We start from the raw sequence: 19,087 nt of genomic DNA, 5'->3' as shown, positions 1-19,087 counted from the left end.
GGAAGGGAGGAGAACCAATTAAGGCGGGGGGGGGGTGGAACGAGCAGCTGTCTACCCTTAGCAGGAGGGTTGCTGATTAATTACCTCTCCTGCTGCTGCTGCTGCTGGCTGTCCAGCAGCAGACTGAAGGTGGCTGCTGCTGTGCGCAGGTATATAAAGGCTCAGAGCCTATTATGACACGCGCAGCCAGCGTTCCATTGCCACATTCCGTCTACTGCAGGCGGGATACCTGGATGGCTGAATGTCACTGAGAAGCTCACAGAGACCGCCATAAGCAACAGTTTAAAAGAATGCCACAGACTAATCAACCAAACTTTTTGGGTTGGTTTCTCTTTTATAGTCTGCAGGCATTAAATGAAAGAAGTCAGTGTTCCAGCAGAGGGAGACAACGTTTCAGAAAAGGCATTGTAGCAAACCAAAAAAGAAATTTTAAGCGCAGCAGAGTAACCAGCTCACATACCTGTTAGCTCAGGTGAGTTTAAAAGGCTGCTGTTGATAACAAGGGCATTTGCTAAATAGATGGTGTGTGTGCAACAATATACTGAAAGGTCAATTATATTGTGCAGCTTATCTCACCACCTGTAGTTATTTAGGTGAAAGCTCCAAAATGCTTGCCTAATATGTCTGTTTATCCAAAAGGAAGTATAGAGGGAGAGCTAGATAGATAGCATTGCATTACATTACATGGCAATGCAATGCACAGTTGCTGAAGTTGAACCAAAATGAGCTTGTCATCTGGCTTCTGCAACTTTTAACATGAAAAATCCAATGAGGAGAAGAAAAGCAAAGCCAAAGAGTCCATCCCAAAATCCGACAAACAAGCCAAATGAACAAAAAGCATTGAATTCAATTCTTTCTGATTTTAGAAACTGCATTAAAGAAGGGGTGCACCGGTCCTGGAGATACTGCAATACCAGGTCAATGCGTGGAGTGGACAGAGCAAGCTCTTTTTCCATCTCCCTGTTCTAAAAATCCATTTAATATATGGTCCCCAGATAGGGGACGTATCAGATATTAAACTGATAAGAACAGATTTTTTGATTGAAGCTGCATCCAAGGCACTGAAAAATGTGACCGAAGTCACACCAAAACAGCGCACGAGGCGAGGATTCATGTGGACCCTTCCCGGAGGAGAGGATCCCCAATAAACCATCCCCATCCCTCCGAGCCAGAAGGCCACAGCGAGGGTCAGGGATCTCCGATGCTCTCCCTAGCCGAAGCCGGAGAAGAGCTGTTTTCGTGCTCCCAGCTTCCATCTAGGCTGCCACCCTAGTGGAGCTGGAGCCTGTGTTGGTTTCTCAGCCCAAAGCTGACCGGACCTCCGACCGGGTTTATAAAAATTCCCCTTCCTAGCCCGGAGGCCAGGAATAGGGGGGGTTGCTCAGAAAGTATGATTGGCAAAGGTGCGGCGTGCTACGAAGCCAAGTCTTTCTGGGGTTCCCAGTCCCAGTAAGCTTGGACTCCCACCAGGGCGCCTACTCCTGGGGCACATTGCTCCAAAGCCCTCACACTTACCCAGCCTAGTGACTTCGATCCTGGAGGGCCATGTTTTCCATCAGATAACTCTATGAGCCACCTGGCGTACTAACAAGTGCACCAAACCAGTGTGTAATATGCATCAATTTACTAGGGCAGCCCAAGGACAAAACTGCCTTTTCAAAAGATACTACACTTGATCTTAGCCAAAAGGCCGAGAAGCGATAACCAGAATTGGTTTCCGACTACGGTGCCACCCAAGGATTCTGAAAAGTCCATTTGTGGAGATGGCCACCTGGACTCCCGTTAAGAAGACATGCTGTCAACCTCTAGATCCCTCACATGCCTGCACTTTTCGGCTTGCTGCTGCTGCAATCCACGCATTTTAGATCTGCATAACTCCACCTCTTTTAGCACAGTACCCTCAACCCCCGGCTGTTCCCACCCGCCTCACCACCGTTGGAAGGGAGGAGAACCAATTAAGGCGGGGGGGGGGGGGTGGAACGAGCAGCTGTCTGCCCTTAGCAGGAGGGTTGCTGATTAATTACCTCTCCTGCTGCTGCTGCTGCTGGCTGTCCAGCAGCAGACTGAAGGTGGCTGCTGCTGTGCGCAGGTATATAAAGGCTCAGAGCCTATTATGACACGCACAGCCAGCGTTCCATTGCCACATTCTGTCTACTGCAGGCGGGATACCTGGATGGCTGAATGTCACTGAGAAGCTCACAGAGACCGCCATAAGCAACAGTTTAAAAGAATGCCACAGACTAATCAACCAAACTTTTTGGGTTGGTTTCTCTTTTATAGTCTGCAGGCATTAAATGAAAGAAGTCAGTGTTCCAGCAGAGGGAGACAATGTTTCAGAAAAGGCATTGTAGCAAACCAAAAAAGAAATTTTAAGCGCAGCAGAGTAACCAGCTCACATACCTGTTAGCTCAGGTGAGTTTAAAAGGCTGCTGTTGATAACAAGGGCATTTGCTAAATAGATGGTGTGTGTGCAACAATATACTGAAAGGTCAATTATATTGTGCAGCTTATCTCACCACCTGTAGTTATGTAGGTGAAAGCTCCAAAATGCTTGCCTAATATGTCTGTTTATCCAAAAGGAAGTATAGAGGGAGAGCTAGATAGATAGCATTGCATTACATTACATGGCAATGCAATGCACAGTTGCTGAAGTTGAACCAAAATGAGCTTGTCATCTGGCTTCTGCAACTTTTAACATGAAAAATCCAATGAGGAGAAGAAAAGCAAAGCCAAAGAGTCCATCCCAAAATCCGACAAACAAGCCAAATGAACAAAAAGCATTGAATTCAATTCTTTCTGATTTTAGAAACTGCATTAAAGAAGGGGTGCACCGGTCCTGGAGATACTGCAATACCAGGTCAATGCGTGGAGTGGACAGAGCAAGCTCTTTTTCCATCTCCCTGTTCTAAAAATCCATTTAATATATGGTCCCCAGATAGGGGACGTATCAGATATTAAACTGATAAGAACAGATACTACACTTGATCTTAGCCAAAAGGCCGAGAAGCGATAACCAGAATTGGTTTCCGACTACGGTGCCACCCAAGGATTCTGAAAAGTCCATTTGTGGAGATGGCCACCTGGACTCCCGTTACGAAGACATGCTGTCAACCTCTAGATCCCTCACATGCCTGCACTTTTCGGCTTGCTGCTGCTGCAATCCACGCGTTTTAGATCTGCATAACTCCACCTCTTTTAGCACAGTACCCTCAACCCCCGGCTGTTCCCACCCGCCTCAACACCGTTGGAAGGGAGGAGAACCAATTAAGGCGGGGGGGGGGTGGAACGAGCAGCTGTCTACCCTTAGCAGGAGGGTTGCTGATTAATTACCTCTCCTGCTGCTGCTGCTGCTGGCTGTCCAGCAGCAGACTGAAGGTGGCTGCTGCTGTGCGCAGGTATATAAAGGCTCAGAGCCTATTATGACACGCGCAGCCAGCGTTCCATTGCCACATTCCGTCTACTGCAGGCGGGATACCTGGATGGCTGAATGTCACTGAGAAGCTCACAGAGACCGCCATAAGCAACAGTTTAAAAGAATGCCACAGACTAATCAACCAAACTTTTTGGGTTGGTTTCTCTTTTATAGTCTGCAGGCATTAAATGAAAGAAGTCAGTGTTCCAGCAGAGGGAGACAACGTTTCAGAAAAGGCATTGTAGCAAACCAAAAAAGAAATTTTAAGCGCAGCAGAGTAACCAGCTCACATACCTGTTAGCTCAGGTGAGTTTAAAAGGCTGCTGTTGATAACAAGGGCATTTGCTAAATAGATGGTGTGTGTGCAACAATATACTGAAAGGTCAATTATATTGTGCAGCTTATCTCACCACCTGTAGTTATTTAGGTGAAAGCTCCAAAATGCTTGCCTAATATGTCTGTTTATCCAAAAGGAAGTATAGAGGGAGAGCTAGATAGATAGCATTGCGTTACATTACATGGCAATGCAATGCACAGTTGCTGAAGTTGAACCAAAATGAGCTTGTCATCTGGCTTCTGCAACTTTTAACATGAAAAATCCAATGAGGAGAAGAAAAGCAAAGCCAAAGAGTCCATCCCAAAATCCGACAAACAAGCCAAATGAACAAAAAGCATTGAATTCAATTCTTTCTGATTTTAGAAACTGCATTAAAGAAGGGGTGCACCGGTCCTGGAGATACTGCAATACCAGGTCAATGCGTGGAGTGGACAGAGCAAGCTCTTTTTCCATCTCCCTGTTCTAAAAATCCATTTAATATATGGTCCCCAGATAGGGGACGTATCAGATATTAAACTGATAAGAACAGATTTTTTTGATTGAAGCTGCATCCAAGGCACTGAAAAATGTGACCGAAGTCACACCAAAACAGCGCACGAGGCGAGGATTCATGTGGACCCTTCCCGGAGGAGAGGGTCCCCAATAAACCATCCCCATCCCTCTGAGCCAGAAGGCCACAGCGAGGGTCAGGGATCTCCGATGCTCTCCCTAGCCGAAGCCGGAGAAGAGCCGTTTTCGTGCTCCCAGCTTCCATCTAGGCTGCCACCCTAGTGGAGCTGGAGCCTGTGTTGGTTTCTCAGCCCAAAGCTGACCGGACCTCCGACCGGGTTTATAAAAATTCCCCTTCCTAGCCCGGAGGCCAGGAATAGGGGGGGTTGCTCAGAAAGTATGATTGGCAAAGGTGCGGCGTGCTACGAAGCCAAGTCTTTCTGGGGTTCCCAGCCCCAGTAAGCTTGGACTCCCACCAGGGCGCCTACTCCTGGGGCACATTGCTCCAAAGCCCTCACACTTACCCAGCCTAGTGACTTCGATCCTGGAGGGCCATGTTTTCCATCAGATAACTCTATGAGCCACCTGGCGTACTAGCAAGTGCACCAAACCAGTGTGTAATATGCATCAATTTACTAGGGCAGCCCAAGGACAAAACTGCCTTTTCAAAAGATACTACACTTGATCTTAGCCAAAAGGCCGAGAAGCGATAACCAGAATTGGTTTCCGACTACGGTGCCACCCAAGGATTCTGAAAAGTCCATTTGTGGAGATGGCCACCTGGACTCCCATTAAGAAGACATGCTGTCAACCTCTAGATCCCTCACATGCCTGCACTTTTCGGCTTGCTGCTGCTGCAATCCACGCGTTTTAGATCTGCATAACTCCACCTCTTTTAGCACAGTACCCTCAACCCCCGGCTGTTCCCACCCGCCTCAACACCGTTGGAAGGGAGGAGAACCAATTAAGGCGGGGGGGGGGGGTGGAACGAGCAGCTGTCTACCCTTAGCAGGAGGGTTGCTGATTAATTACCTCTCCTGCTGCTGCTGCTGCTGGCTGTCCAGCAGCAGACTGAAGGTGGCTGCTGCTGTGCGCAGGTATATAAAGGCTCAGAGCCTATTATGACACGCGCAGCCAGCGTTCCATTGCCACATTCCGTCTACTGCAGGCGGGATACCTGGATGGCTGAATGTCACTGAGAAGCTCACAGAGACCGCCATAAGCAACAGTTTAAAAGAATGCCACAGACTAATCAACCAAACTTTCTGGGTTGGTTTCTCTTTTATAGTCTGCAGGCATTAAATGAAAGAAGTCAGTGTTCCAGCAGAGGGAGACAACGTTTCAGAAAAGGCATTGTAGCAAACCAAAAAAGAAATTTTAAGCGCAGCAGAGTAACCAGCTCACATACCTGTTAGCTCAGGTGAGTTTAAAAGGCTGCTGTTGATAACAAGGGCATTTGCTAAATAGATGGTGTGTGTGCAACAATATACTGAAAGGTCAATTATATTGTGCAGCTTATCTCACCACCTGTAGTTATTTAGGTGAAAGCTCCAAAATGCTTGCCTAATATGTCTGTTTATCCAAAAGGAAGTATAGAGGGAGAGCTAGATAGATAGCATTGCATTACATTACATGGCAATGCAATGCACAGTTGCTGAAGTTGAACCAAAATGAGCTTGTCATCTGGCTTCTGCAACTTTTAACATGAAAAATCCAATGAGGAGAAGAAAAGCAAAGCCAAAGAGTCCATCCCAAAATCCGACAAACAAGCCAAATGAACAAAAAGCATTGAATTCAATTCTTTCTGATTTTAGAAACTGCATTAAAGAAGGGGTGCACCGGTCCTGGAGATACTGCAATACCAGGTCAATGCGTGGAGTGGACAGAGCAAGCTCTTTTTCCATCTCCCTGTTCTAAAAATCCATTTAATATATGGTCCCCAGATAGGGGACGTATCAGATATTAAACTGATAAGAACAGATACTACACTTGATCTTAGCCAAAAGGCCGAGAAGCGATAACCAGAATTGGTTTCCGACTATGGTGCCACCCAAGGATTCTGAAAAGTCCATTTGTGGAGATGGCCACCTGGACTCCCGTTAAGAAGACATGCTGTCAACCTCTAGATCCCTCACATGCCTGCACTTTTCGGCTTGCTGCTGCTGCAATCCACGCGTTTTAGATCTGCATAACTCCACCTCTTTTAGCACAGTACCCTCAACCCCCGGCTGTTCCCACCCGCCTCAACACCGTTGGAAGGGAGGAGAACCAATTAAGGCGGGGGGGGGGTGGAACGAGCAGCTGTCTACCCTTAGCAGGAGGGTTGCTGATTAATTACCTCTCCTGCTGCTGCTGCTGCTGGCTGTCCAGCAGCAGACTGAAGGTGGCTGCTGCTGTGCGCAGGTATATAAAGGCTCAGAGCCTATTATGACACGCGCAGCCAGCGTTCCATTGCCACATTCCGTCTACTGCAGGCGGGATACCTGGATGGCTGAATGTCACTGAGAAGCTCACAGAGACCGCCATAAGCAACAGTTTAAAAGAATGCCACAGACTAATCAACCAAACTTTTTGGGTTGGTTTCTCTTTTATAGTCTGCAGGCATTAAATGAAAGAAGTCAGTGTTCCAGCAGAGGGAGACAACGTTTCAGAAAAGGCATTGTAGCAAACCAAAAAAGAAATTTTAAGCGCAGCAGAGTAACCAGCTCACATACCTGTTAGCTCAGGTGAGTTTAAAAGGCTGCTGTTGATAACAAGGGCATTTGCTAAATAGATGGTGTGTGTGCAACAATATACTGAAAGGTCAATTATATTGTGCAGCTTATCTCACCACCTGTAGTTATTTAGGTGAAAGCTCCAAAATGCTTGCCTAATATGTCTGTTTATCCAAAAGAAAGTATAGAGGGAGAGCTAGATAGATAGCATTGCATTACATTACATGGCAATGCAATGCACAGTTGCTGAAGTTGAACCAAAATGAGCTTGTCATCTGGCTTCTGCAACTTTTAACATGAAAAATCCAATGAGGAGAAGAAAAGCAAAGCCAAAGAGTCCATCCCAAAATCCGACAAACAAGCCAAATGAACAAAAAGCATTGAATTCAATTCTTTCTGATTTTAGAAACTGCATTAAAGAAGGGGTGCACCGGTCCTGGAGATACTGCAATACCAGGTCAATGCGTGGAGTGGACAGAGCAAGCTCTTTTTCCATCTCCCTGTTCTAAAAATCCATTTAATATATGGTCCCCAGATAGGGGACGTATCAGATATTAAACTGATAAGAACAGATACTACACTTGATCTTAGCCAAAAGGCCGAGAAGCGATAACCAGAATTGGTTTCCGACTACGGTGCCACCCAAGGATTCTGAAAAGTCCATTTGTGGAGATGGCCACCTGGACTCCCGTTAAGAAGACATGCTGTCAACCTCTAGATCCCTCACATGCCTGCACTTTTCGGCTTGCTGCTGCTGCAATCCACGCGTTTTAGATCTGCATAACTCCACCTCTTTTAGCACAGTACCCTCAACCCCCGGCTGTTCCCACCCGCCTCAACACCGTTGGAAGGGAGGAGAACCAATTAAGGCGGGGGGGGGGGGGGAACGAGCAGCTGTCTACCCTTAGCAGGAGGGTTGCTGATTAATTACCTCTCCTGCTGCTGCTGCTGCTGGCTGTCCAGCAGCAGACTGAAGGTGGCTGCTGCTGTGCGCAGGTATACAAAGGCTCAGAGCCTATTATGACACGCGCAGCCAGCGTTCCATTGCCACATTCCGTCTACTGCAGGCGGGATACCTGGATGGCTGAATGTCACTGAGAAGCTCACAGAGACCGCCATAAGCAACAGTTTAAACGAATGCCACAGACTAATCAACCAAACTTTTTGGGTTGGTTTCTCTTTTATAGTCTGCAGGCATTAAATGAAAGAAGTCAGTGTTCCAGCAGAGGGAGACAACGTTTCAGAAAAGGCATTGTAGCAAACCAAAAAAGAAATTTTAAGCGCAGCAGAGTAACCAGCTCACATACCTGTTAGCTCAGGTGAGTTTAAAAGGCTGCTGTTGATAACAAGGGCATTTGCTAAATAGATGGTGTGTGTGCAACAATATACTGAAAGGTCAATTATATTGTGCAGCTTATCTCACCACCTGTAGTTATTTAGGTGAAAGCTCCAAAATGCTTGCCTAATATGTCTGTTTATCCAAAAGGAAGTATAGAGGGAGAGCTAGATAGATAGCATTGCATTACATTACATGGCAATGCAATGCACAGTTGCTGAAGTTGAACCAAAATGAGCTTGTCATCTGGCTTCTGCAACTTTTAACATGAAAAATCCAATGATGAGAAGAAAAGCAAAGCCAAAGAGTCCATCCCAAAATCCGACAAACAAGCCAAATGAACAAAAAGCATTGAATTCAATTCTTTCTGATTTTAGAAACTGCATTAAAGAAGGGGTGCACCGGTCCTGGAGATACTGCAATACCAGGTCAATGCGTGGAGTGGACAGAGCAAGCTCTTTTTCCATCTCCCTGTTCTAAAAATCCATTTAATATATGGTCCCCAGATAGGGGACGTATCAGATATTAAACTGATAAGAACAGATACTACACTTGATCTTAGCCAAAAGGCCGAGAAGCGATAACCAGAATTGGTTTCCGACTACGGTGCCACCCAAGGATTCTGAAAAGTCCATTTGTGGAGATGGCCACCTGGACTCCCGTTAAGAAGACATGCTGTCAACCTCTAGATCCCTCACATGCCTGCACTTTTCGGCTTGCTGCTGCTGCAATCCACGCGTTTTAGATCTGCATAACTCCACCTCTTTTAGCACAGTACCCTCAACCCCCGGCTGTTCCCACCCGCCTCAACACCGTTGGAAGGGAGGAGAACCAATTAAGGCGAGGGGGGGTGGGTGGAACGAGCAGCTGTCTACCCTTAGCAGGAGGGTTGCTGATTAATTACCTCTCCTGCTGCTGCTGCTGCTGGCTGTCCAGCAGCAGACTGAAGGTGGCTGCTGCTGTGCGCAGGTATATAAAGGCTCAGAGCCTATTATGACACGCGCAGCCAGCGTTCCATTGCCACATTCCGTCTACTGCAGGCGGGATACCTGGATGGCTGAATGTCACTGAGAAGCTCACAGAGACCGCCATAAGCAACAGTTTAAAAGAATGCCACAGACTAATCAACCAAACTTTTTGGGTTGGTTTCTCTTTTATAGTCTGCAGGCATTAAATGAAAGAAGTCAGTGTTCCAGCAGAGGGAGACAACGTTTCAGAAAAGGCATTGTAGCAAACCAAAAAAGAAATTTTAAGCGCAGCAGAGTAACCAGCTCACATACCTGTTAGCTCAGGTGAGTTTAAAAGGCTGCTGTTGATAACAAGGGCATTTGCTAAATAGATGGTGTGTGTGCAACAATATACTGAAAGGTGAATTATATTGTGCAGCTTATCTCACCACCTGTAGTTATTTAGGTGAAAGCTCCAAAATGCTTGCCTAATATGTCTGTTTATCCAAAAGGAAGTATAGAGGGAGAGCTAGATAGATAGCATTGCATTACATTACATGGCAATGCAATGCACAGTTGCTGAAGTTGAACCAAAATGAGCTTGTCATCTGGCTTCTGCAACTTTTAACATGAAAAATCCAATGAGGAGAAGAAAAGCAAAGCCAAAGAGTCCATCCCAAAATCCGACAAACAAGCCAAATGAACAAAAAGCATTGAATTCAATTCTTTCTGATTTTAGAAACTGCATTAAAGAAGGGGTGCACCGGTCCTGGAGATACTGCAATACCAGGTCAATGCGTGGAGTGGACAGAGCAAGCTCTTTTTCCATCTCCCTGTTCTAAAAATCCATTTAATATATGGTCCCCAGATAGGGGACGTATCAGATATTAAACTGATAAGAACAGATACTACACTTGATCTTAGCCAAAAGGCCGAGAAGCGATAACCAGAATTGGTTTCCGACTACGGTGCCACCCAAGGATTCTGAAAAGTCCATTTGTGGAGATGGCCACCTGGACTCCCGTTAAGAAGACATGCTGTCAACCTCTAGATCCCTCACATGCCTGCACTTTTCGGCTTGCTGCTGCTGCAATCCACGCGTTTTAGATCTGCATAACTCCACCTCTTTTAGCACAGTACCCTCAACCCCCGGCTGTTCCCACCCGCCTCAACACCGTTGGAAGGGAGGAGAGCCAATTAAGGCGGGGGGGGGGGGGGTGGAACGAGCAGCTGTCTACCCTTAGCAGGAGGGTTGCTGATTAATTACCTCTCCTGCTGCTGCTGCTGCTGGCTGTCCAGCAGCAGACTGAAGGTGGCTGCTGCTGTGCGCAGGTATATAAAGGCTCAGAGTCTGTTATGACACGCGCAGCCAGCGTTCCATTGCCACATTCCGTCTACTGCAGGCGGGATACCTGGATAGCTGAATGTCACTGAGAAGCTCACAGAGACCGCCATAAGCAACAGTTTAAAAGAATGCCACAGACTAATCAACCAAACTTTTTGGGTTGGTTTCTCTTTTATAGTCTGCAGGCATTAAATGAAAGAAGTCAGTGTTCCAGCAGAGGGAGACAACGTTTCAGAAAAGGAATTGTAGCAAACCAAAAAAGAAATTTTAAGCGCAGCAGAGTAACCAGCTCACATACCTGTTAGCTCAGGTGAGTTTAAAAGGCTGCTGTTGATAACAAGGGCATTTGCTAAATAGATGGTGTGTGTGCAACAATATACTGAAAGGTCAATTATATTGTGCAGCTTATCTCACCACCTGTAGTTATTTAGGTGAAAGCTCCAAAATGCTTGCCTAATATGTCTGTTTATCCAAAAGGAAGTATAGAGGGAGAGCTAGATAGATAGCATTGCATTACATTACATGGCAATGCAATGCACAGTTGCTGAAGTTGAACCAAAATGAGCTTGTCATCTGGCTTCTGCAACTTTTAACATGAAAAATCCAATGAGGAGAAGAAAAGCAAAGCCAAAGAGTCCATCCCAAAATCCGACAAACAAGCCAAATGAACAAAAAGCATTGAATTCAATTCTTTCTGATTTTAGAAACTGCATTAAAGAAGCGGTGCACCGGTCCTGGAGATACTGCAATACCAGGTCAATGCGTGGAGTGGACAGAGCAAGCTCTTTTTCCATCTCCCTGTTCTAAAAATCCATTTAATATATGGTCCCCAGATAGGGGACGTATCAGATATTAAACTGATAAGAACAGATACTACACTTGATCTTAGCCAAAAGGCCGAGAAGCGATAACCAGAATTGGTTTCCGACTACGGTGCCACCCAAGGATTCTGAAAAGTCCATTTGTGGAGATGGCCACCTGGACTCCCGTTAAGAAGACATGCTGTCAACGTCTAGATCCCTCACATGCCTGCACTTTTCAGCTTGCTGCTGCTGCAATCCACGCGTTTTAGATCTGCATAACTCCACCTCTTTTAGCACAGTACCCTCAACCCCCGGCTGTTCCCACCCGCCTCAACACCGTTGGAAGGGAGGAGAACCAATTAAGGCGGGGGGGGGGGGTGGAACGAGCAGCTGTCTACCCTTAGCAGGAGGGTTGCTGATTAATTACCTCTCCTGTTGCTGCTGCTGCTGGCTGTCCAGCAGCAGACTGAAGGTGGCTGCTGCTGTGCGCAGGTATATAAAGGCTCAGAGCCTATTATGACACGCGCAGCCAGCGTTCCATTGCCACATTCCGTCTACTGCAGGCGGGATACCTGGATGGCTGAATGTCACTGAGAAGCTCACAGAGACCGCCATAAGCAACAGTTTAAAAGAATGCCACAGACTAATCAACCAAACTTTTTGGGTTGGTTTCTCTTTTATAGTCTGCAGGCATTAAATGAAAGAAGTCAGTGTTCCAGCAGAGGGAGACAACGTTTCAGAAAAGGCATTGTAGCAAACCAAAAAAGAAATTTTAAGCGCAGCAGAGTAACCAGCTCACATACCTGTTAGCTCAGGTGAGTTTAAAAGGCTGCTGTTAATAACAAGGGCATTTGCTAAATAGATGGTGTGTGTGCAACAATATACTGAAAGGTCAATTATATTGTGCAGCTTATCTCACCACCTGTAGTTATTTAGGTGAAAGCTCCAAAATGCTTGCCTAATATGTCTGTTTATCCAAAAGGAAGTATAGAGGGAGAGCTAGATAGATAGCATTGCATTACATTACATGGCAATGCAATGCACAGTTGCTGAAGTTGAACCAAAATGAGCTTGTCATCTGGCTTCTGCAACTTTTAACATGAAAAATCCAATGAGGAGAAGAAAAGCAAAGCCAAAGAGTCCATCCCAAAATCCGACAAACAAGCCAAATGAACAAAAAGCATTGAATTCAATTCTTTCTGATTTTAGAAACTGCATTAAAGAAGGGGTGCACCGGTCCTGGAGATACTGCAATACCAGGTCAATGCGTGGAGTGGACAGAGCAAGCTCTTTTTCCATCTCCCTGTTCTAAAAATCCATTTAATATATGGTCCCCAGATAGGGGACGTATCAGATATTAAACTGATAAGAACAGATACTACACTTGATCTTAGCCAAAAGGCCGAGAAGCGATAACCAGAATTGGTTTCCGACTACGGTGCCACCCAAGGATTCTGAAAAGTCCATTTGTGGAGATGGCCACCTGGACTCCCGTTAAGAAGACATGCTGTCAACCTCTAGATCCCTCACATGCCTGCACTTTTCGGCTTGCTGCTGCTGCAATCCACGCGTTTTAGATCTGCATAACTCCACCTCTTTTAGCACAGTACCCTCAACCCCCGGCTGTTCCCACCCGCCTCAACACCGTTGGAAGGGAGGAGAACCAATTAAGGCGGGGGGGGGGGGGTGGAACGAGCAGCTGTCTACCCTTAGCAGGAGGGTTGCTGATTAATTACCTCTCCTGCTGCTGCTGCTGCTGGCTGTCCAGCAGCAGACTGAAGGTGGCTGCTGCTGTGCGCAGGTATATAAAGGCTCAGAGCCTATTATGACACGCGCAGCCAGCGTTCCATTGCCACATTCCGTCTACTGCAGGCGGGATACCTGGATGGCTGAATGTCACTGAGAAGCTCACAGAGACCGCCATAAGCAACAGTTTAAAAGAATGCCACAGACTAATCAACCAAACTTTTTGGGTTGGTTTCTCTTTTATAGTCTGCAGGCATTAAATGAAAGAAGTCAGTGTTCCAGCAGAGGGAGACAACGTTTCAGAAAAGGCATTGTAGCAAACCAAAAAAGAAATTTTAAGCGCAGCAGAGTAACCAGCTCACATACCTGTTAGCTCAGGTGAGTTTAAAAGGCTGCTGTTGATAACAAGGGCATTTGCTAAATAGATGGTGTGTGTGCAACAATATACTGAAAGGTCAATTATATTGTGCAGCTTATCTCACCACCTGTAGTTATTTAGGTGAAAGCTCCAAAATGCTTGCCTAATATGTCTGTTTATCCAAAAGGAAGTATAGAGGGAGAGCTAGATAGATAGCATTGCATTACATTACATGGCAATGCAATGCACAGTTGCTGAAGTTGAACCAAAATGAGCTTGTCATCTGGCTTCTGCAACTTTTAACATGAAAAATCCAATGAGGAGAAGAAAAGCAAAGCCAAAGAGTCCATCCCAAAATCCGACAAACAAGCCAAATGAACAAAAAGCATTGAATTCAATTCTTTCTGATTTTAGAAACTGCATTAAAGAAGGGGTGCACCGGTCCTGGAGATACTGCAATACCAGGTCAATGCGTGGAGTGGACAGAGCAAGCTCTTTTTCCATCTCCCTGTTCTAAAAATCCATTTAATATATGGTCCCCAGATAGGGGACGTATCAGATATTAAACTGATAAGAACAGATACTACACTTGATCTTAGCCAAAAGGCCGAGAAGCGATAACCAGAATTGGTTTCCGACTACGGTGCCACCCAAGGATTCTGAAAAGTCCATTTGTGGAGATGGCCACCTGGACTCCCGTTAAGAAGACATGCTGTCAACCTCTAGATCCCTCACATGCCTGCACTTTTCGGCTTGCTGCTGCTGCAATCCACGCGTTTTAGATCTGCATAACTCCACCTCTTTTAGCACAGTACCCTCAACCCCCGGCTGTTCCCACCCGCCTCAACACCGTTGGAAGGGAGGAGAACCAATTAAGGCGGGGGGGGGGGTGGAACGAGCAGCTGTCTACCCTTAGCAGGAGGGTTGCTGATTAATTACCTCTCCTGCTGCTGCTGCTGCTGGCTGTCCAGCAGCAGACTGAAGGTGGCTGCTGCTGTGCGCAGGTATATAAAGGCTCAGAGCCTATTATGACACGCGCAGCCAGCGTTCCATTGCCACATTCCGTCTACTGCAGGCGGGATACCTGGATGGCTGAATGTCACTGAGAAGCTCACAGAGACCGCCATAAGCAACAGTTTAAAAGAATGCCACAGACTAATCAACCAAACTTTTTGGGTTGGTTTCTCTTTTATAGTCTGCAGGCATTAAATGAAAGAAGTCAGTGTTCCAGCAGAGGGAGACAACGTTTCAGAAAAGGCATTGTAGCAAACCAAAAAAGAAATTTTAAGCGCAGCAGAGTAACCAGCTCACATACCTGTTAGCTCAGGTGAGTTTAAAAGGCTGCTGTTGATAACAAGGGCATTTGCTAAATAGATGGTGTGTGTGCAACAATATACTGAAAGGTCAATTATATTGTGCAGCTTATCTCACCACCTGTAGTTATTTAGGTGAAAGCTCCAAAATGCTTGCCTAATATGTCTGTTTATCCAAAAGGAAGTATAGAGGGAGAGCTAGATAGATAGCATTGCATTACATTACATGGCAATGCAATGCACAGTTCCTGAAGTTGAACCAAAATGAGCTTGTCATCTGGCTTCTGCAACTTTTAACATGAAAAATCCAATGAGGAGAAGAAAAGCAAAGCCAAAGAGTCCATCCCAAAATCCGACAAACAAGCCAAATGAACAAAAAGCATTGAATTCAATTCTTTCTGATTTTAGAAACTGCATTAAAGAAGGGGTGCACCGGTCCTGGAGATACTGCAATACCAGGTCAATGCGTGGAGTGGACAGAGCAAGCTCTTTTTCCATCTCCCTGTTCTAAAAATCCATTTAATATATGGTCCCCAGATAGGGGACGTATCAGATATTAAACTGATAAGAACAGATACTACACTTGATCTTAGCCAAAAGGCCGAGAAGCGATAACCAGAATTGGTTTCCGACTACGGTGCCACCCAAGGATTCTGAAAAGTCCATTTGTGGAGATGGCCACCTGGACTCCCGTTAAGAAGACATGCTGTCAACCTCTAGATCCCTCACATGCCTGCACTTTTCGGCTTGCTGCTGCTGCAATCCACGCGTTTTAGATCTGCATAACTCCACCTCTTTTAGCACAGTACCCTCAACCCCCGGCTGTTCCCACCCGCCTCAACACCGTTGGAAGGGAGGAGAACCAATTAAGGCGGGGGGGGGGGAGGGTGGAACGAGCAGCTGTCTACCCTTAGCAGGAGGGTTGCTGATTAATTACCTCTCCTGCTGCTGCTGCTGCTGGCTGTCCAGCAGCAGACTGAAGGTGGCTGCTGCTGTGCGCAGGTATATAAAGGCTCAGAGCCTATTATGACACGCGCAGCCAGCGTTCCATTGCCACATTCCGTCTACTGCAGGCGGGATACCTGGATGGCTGAATGTCACTGAGAAGCTCACAGAGACCGCCATAAGCAACAGTTTAAAAGAATGCCACAGACTAATCAACCAAACTTTTTGGGTTGGTTTCTCTTTTATAGTCTGCAGGCATTAAATAAAAGAAGTCAGTGTTCCAGCAGAGGGAGACAACGTTTCAGAAAAGGCATTGTAGCAAACCAAAAAAGAAATTTTAAGCGCAGCAGAGTAACCAGCTCACATACCTGTTAGCTCAGGTGAGTTTAAAAGGCTGCTGTTGATAACAAGGGCATTTGCTAAATAGATGGTGTGTGTGCAACAATATACTGAAAGGTCAATTATATTGTGCAGCTTATCTCACCACCTGTAGTTATTTAGGTGAAAGCTCCAAAATGCTTGCCTAATATGTCTGTTTATCCAAAAGGAAGTATAGAGGGAGAGCTAGATAGATAGCATTGCATTACATTACATGGCAATGCAATGCACAGTTGCTGAAGTTGAACCAAAATGAGCTTGTCATCTGGCTTCTGCAACTTTTAACATGAAAAATCCAATGAGGAGAAGAAAAGCAAAGCCAAAGAGTCCATCCCAAAATCCGACAAACAAGCCAAATGAACAAAAAGCATTGAATTCAATTCTTTCTGATTTTAGAAACTGCATTAAAGAAGGGGTGCACCGGTCCTGGAGATACTGCAATACCAGGTCAATGCGTGGAGTGGACAGAGCAAGCTCTTTTTCCATCTCCCTGTTCTAAAAATCCATTTAATATATGGTCCCCAGATAGGGGACGTATCAGATATTAAACTGATAAGAACAGATACTACACTTGATCTTAGCCAAAAGGCCGAGAAGCGATAACCAGAATTGGTTTCCGACTACGGTGCCACCCAAGGATTCTGAAAAGTCCATTTGTGGAGATGGCCACCTGGACTCCCGTTAAGAAGACATGCTGTCAACCTCTAGATCCCTCACATGCCTGCACTTTTCGGCTTGCTGCTGCTGCAATCCACGCGTTTTAGATCTGCATAACTCCACCTCTTTTAGCACAGTACCCTCAACCCCCGGCTGTTCCCACCCGCCTCAACACCGTTGGAAGGGAGGAGAACCAATTAAGGCGGGGGGGGGGGTGGAACGAGCAGCTGTCTACCCTTAGCAGGAGGGTTGCTGATTAATTACCTCTCCTGCTGCTGCTGCTGCTGGCTGTCCAGCAGCAGACTGAAGGTGGCTGCTGCTGTGCGCAGGTATATAAAGGCTCAGAGCCTATTATGACACGCGCAGCCAGCGTTCCATTGCCACATTCCGTCTACTGCAGGCGGGATACCTGGATGGCTGAATGTCACTGAGAAGCTCACAGAGACCGCCATAAGCAACAGTTTAAAAGAATGCCACAGACTAATCAACCAAACTTTTTGGGTTGGTTTCTCTTTTATAGTCTGCAGGCATTAAATGAAAGAAGTCAGTGTTCCAGCAGAGGGAGACAACGTTTCAGAAAAGGCATTGTAGCAAACCAAAAAAGAAATTTTAAGCGCAGCAGAGTAACCAGCTCACATACCTGTTAGCTCAGGTGAGTTTAAAAGGCTGCTGTTGATAACAAGGGCATTTGCTAAATAGATGGTGTGTGTGCAACAATATACTGAAAGGTCAATTATATTGTGCAGCTTATCTCACCACCTGTAGTTATTTAGGTGAAAGCTCCAAAATGCTTGCCTAATATGTCTGTTTATCCAAAAGGAAGTATAGAGGGAGAGCTAGATAGATAGCATTGCATTACATTACATGGCAATGCAATGCACAGTTCCTGAAGTTGAACCAAAATGAGCTTGTCATCTGGCTTCTGCAACTTTTAACATGAAAAATCCAATGAGGAGAAGAAAAGCAAAGCCAAAGAGTCCATCCCAAAATCCGACAAACAAGCCAAATGAACAAAATGCATTGAATTCAATTCTTTCTGATTTTAGAAACTGCATTAAAGAAGGGGTGCACCGGTCCTGGAGATACTGCAATACCAGGTCAATGCGTGGAGTGGACAGAGCAAGCTCTTTTTCCATCTCCCTGTTCTAAAAATCCATTTAATATATGGTCCCCAGATAGGGGACGTATCAGATATTAAACTGATAAGAACAGATACTACACTTGATCTTAGCCAAAAGGCCGAGAAGCGATAACCAGAATTGGTTTCCGACTACGGTGCCACCCAAGGATTCTGAAAAGTCCATTTGTGGAGATGGCCACCTGGACTCCCGTTAAGAAGACATGCTGTCAACCTCTAGATCCCTCACATGCCTGCACTTTTCGGCTTGCTGCTGCTGCAATCCACGCGTTTTAGATCTGCATAACTCCACCTCTTTTAGCACAGTACCCTCAACCCCCGGCTGTTCCCACCCGCCTCAACACCGTTGGAAGGGAGGAGAACCAATTAAGGCGGGGGGGGGGGTGGAACGAGCAGCTGTCTACCCTTAGCAGGAGGGTTGCTGATTAATTACCTCTCCTGCTGCTGCTGCTGCTGGCTGTCCAGCAGCAGACTGAAGGTGGCTGCTGCTGTGCGCAGGTATATAAAGGCTCAGAGCCTATTATGACACGCGCAGCCAGCGTTCCATTGCCACATTCCGTCTACTGCAGGCGGGATACCTGGATGGCTGAATGTCACTGAGAAGCTCACAGAGACCGCCATAAGCAACAGTTTAAAAGAATGCCACAGACTAATCAACCAAACTTTTTGGGTTGGTTTCTCTTTTATAGTCTGCAGGCATTAAATGAAAGAAGTCAGTGTTCCAGCAGAGGGAGACAACGTTTCAGAAAAGGCATTGTAGCAAACCAAAAAAGAAATTTTAAGCGCAGCAGAGTAACCAGCTCACATACCTGTTAGCTCAGGTGAGTTTAAAAGGCTGCTGTTGATAACAAGGGCATTTGCTAAATAGATGGTGTGTGTGCAACAATATACTGAAAGGTCAATTATATTGTGCAGCTTATCTCACCACCTGTAGTTATTTAGGTGAAAGCTCCAAAATGCTTGCCTAATATGTCTGTTTATCCAAAAGGAAGTATAGAGGGAGAGCTAGATAGATAGCATTGCATTACATTACATGGCAATGCAATGCACAGTTCCTGAAGTTGAACCAAAATGAGCTTGTCATCTGGCTTCTGCAACTTTTAACATGAAAAATCCAATGAGGAGAAGAAATCAAAGCCAAAGAGTCCATCCCAAAATCCGACAAACAA

At 45.9% G+C, this 19,087-nt stretch overlaps 13 non-coding genes and 2 pseudogenes across 13 annotated transcripts; all 15 read right to left on the bottom strand.

Annotated features, from left to right (window-relative positions):
• Positions 1-880: 880 nt before the first annotated feature.
• On the bottom strand, positions 881-1,062 carry LOC141160083 (U2 spliceosomal RNA). The gene has a single exon (XR_012250069.1). It is a non-coding gene; the product is annotated as a U2 spliceosomal RNA (small nuclear RNA).
• Positions 1,063-1,586: 524 nt separating this feature from the next.
• On the bottom strand, positions 1,587-1,702 carry LOC141160352 (U2 spliceosomal RNA; annotated as a pseudogene).
• Positions 1,703-2,820: 1,118 nt separating this feature from the next.
• On the bottom strand, positions 2,821-3,011 carry LOC141157896 (U2 spliceosomal RNA). Its single transcript, XR_012247934.1, has one exon. It is a non-coding gene; the product is annotated as a U2 spliceosomal RNA (small nuclear RNA).
• Positions 3,012-4,126: 1,115 nt separating this feature from the next.
• LOC141160093 (U2 spliceosomal RNA) lies at positions 4,127-4,309 on the bottom strand. Its single transcript, XR_012250079.1, has one exon. It is a non-coding gene; the product is annotated as a U2 spliceosomal RNA (small nuclear RNA).
• Positions 4,310-4,833: 524 nt separating this feature from the next.
• Positions 4,834-4,949, bottom strand: LOC141160368 (U2 spliceosomal RNA; annotated as a pseudogene).
• Positions 4,950-6,066: 1,117 nt separating this feature from the next.
• On the bottom strand, positions 6,067-6,257 carry LOC141157895 (U2 spliceosomal RNA). The gene has a single exon (XR_012247933.1). It is a non-coding gene; the product is annotated as a U2 spliceosomal RNA (small nuclear RNA).
• A 1,115-nt stretch (positions 6,258-7,372) lies between these two features.
• Positions 7,373-7,563, bottom strand: LOC141157894 (U2 spliceosomal RNA). Its single transcript, XR_012247932.1, has one exon. It is a non-coding gene; the product is annotated as a U2 spliceosomal RNA (small nuclear RNA).
• Positions 7,564-8,679: 1,116 nt separating this feature from the next.
• On the bottom strand, positions 8,680-8,870 carry LOC141157892 (U2 spliceosomal RNA). The gene has a single exon (XR_012247930.1). It is a non-coding gene; the product is annotated as a U2 spliceosomal RNA (small nuclear RNA).
• A 1,118-nt stretch (positions 8,871-9,988) lies between these two features.
• LOC141157891 (U2 spliceosomal RNA) lies at positions 9,989-10,179 on the bottom strand. Its single transcript, XR_012247929.1, has one exon. It is a non-coding gene; the product is annotated as a U2 spliceosomal RNA (small nuclear RNA).
• A 1,119-nt stretch (positions 10,180-11,298) lies between these two features.
• On the bottom strand, positions 11,299-11,489 carry LOC141159559 (U2 spliceosomal RNA). The gene has a single exon (XR_012249563.1). It is a non-coding gene; the product is annotated as a U2 spliceosomal RNA (small nuclear RNA).
• Positions 11,490-12,606: 1,117 nt separating this feature from the next.
• Positions 12,607-12,797, bottom strand: LOC141157890 (U2 spliceosomal RNA). Its single transcript, XR_012247928.1, has one exon. It is a non-coding gene; the product is annotated as a U2 spliceosomal RNA (small nuclear RNA).
• Positions 12,798-13,915: 1,118 nt separating this feature from the next.
• On the bottom strand, positions 13,916-14,106 carry LOC141157889 (U2 spliceosomal RNA). The gene has a single exon (XR_012247927.1). It is a non-coding gene; the product is annotated as a U2 spliceosomal RNA (small nuclear RNA).
• Positions 14,107-15,222: 1,116 nt separating this feature from the next.
• Positions 15,223-15,413, bottom strand: LOC141157888 (U2 spliceosomal RNA). Its single transcript, XR_012247926.1, has one exon. It is a non-coding gene; the product is annotated as a U2 spliceosomal RNA (small nuclear RNA).
• A 1,120-nt stretch (positions 15,414-16,533) lies between these two features.
• On the bottom strand, positions 16,534-16,724 carry LOC141157887 (U2 spliceosomal RNA). The gene has a single exon (XR_012247925.1). It is a non-coding gene; the product is annotated as a U2 spliceosomal RNA (small nuclear RNA).
• A 1,116-nt stretch (positions 16,725-17,840) lies between these two features.
• Positions 17,841-18,031, bottom strand: LOC141157886 (U2 spliceosomal RNA). Its single transcript, XR_012247924.1, has one exon. It is a non-coding gene; the product is annotated as a U2 spliceosomal RNA (small nuclear RNA).
• Between the last annotated feature and the right edge of the window lie 1,056 nt (positions 18,032-19,087).

Source organism: Phyllobates terribilis, unplaced genomic scaffold (assembly GCF_046119375.1).
Source record: "Phyllobates terribilis strain yellow unplaced genomic scaffold, ASM4611937v1 Scaffold_8__6_contigs__length_399053987, whole genome shotgun sequence".
NCBI lineage: Eukaryota > Metazoa > Chordata > Amphibia > Anura > Dendrobatidae > Phyllobates > Phyllobates terribilis.
The sequence above is the reverse complement of the archived record's forward strand: the minus strand, read 5'-3'. Positions and strand labels throughout refer to the sequence as shown.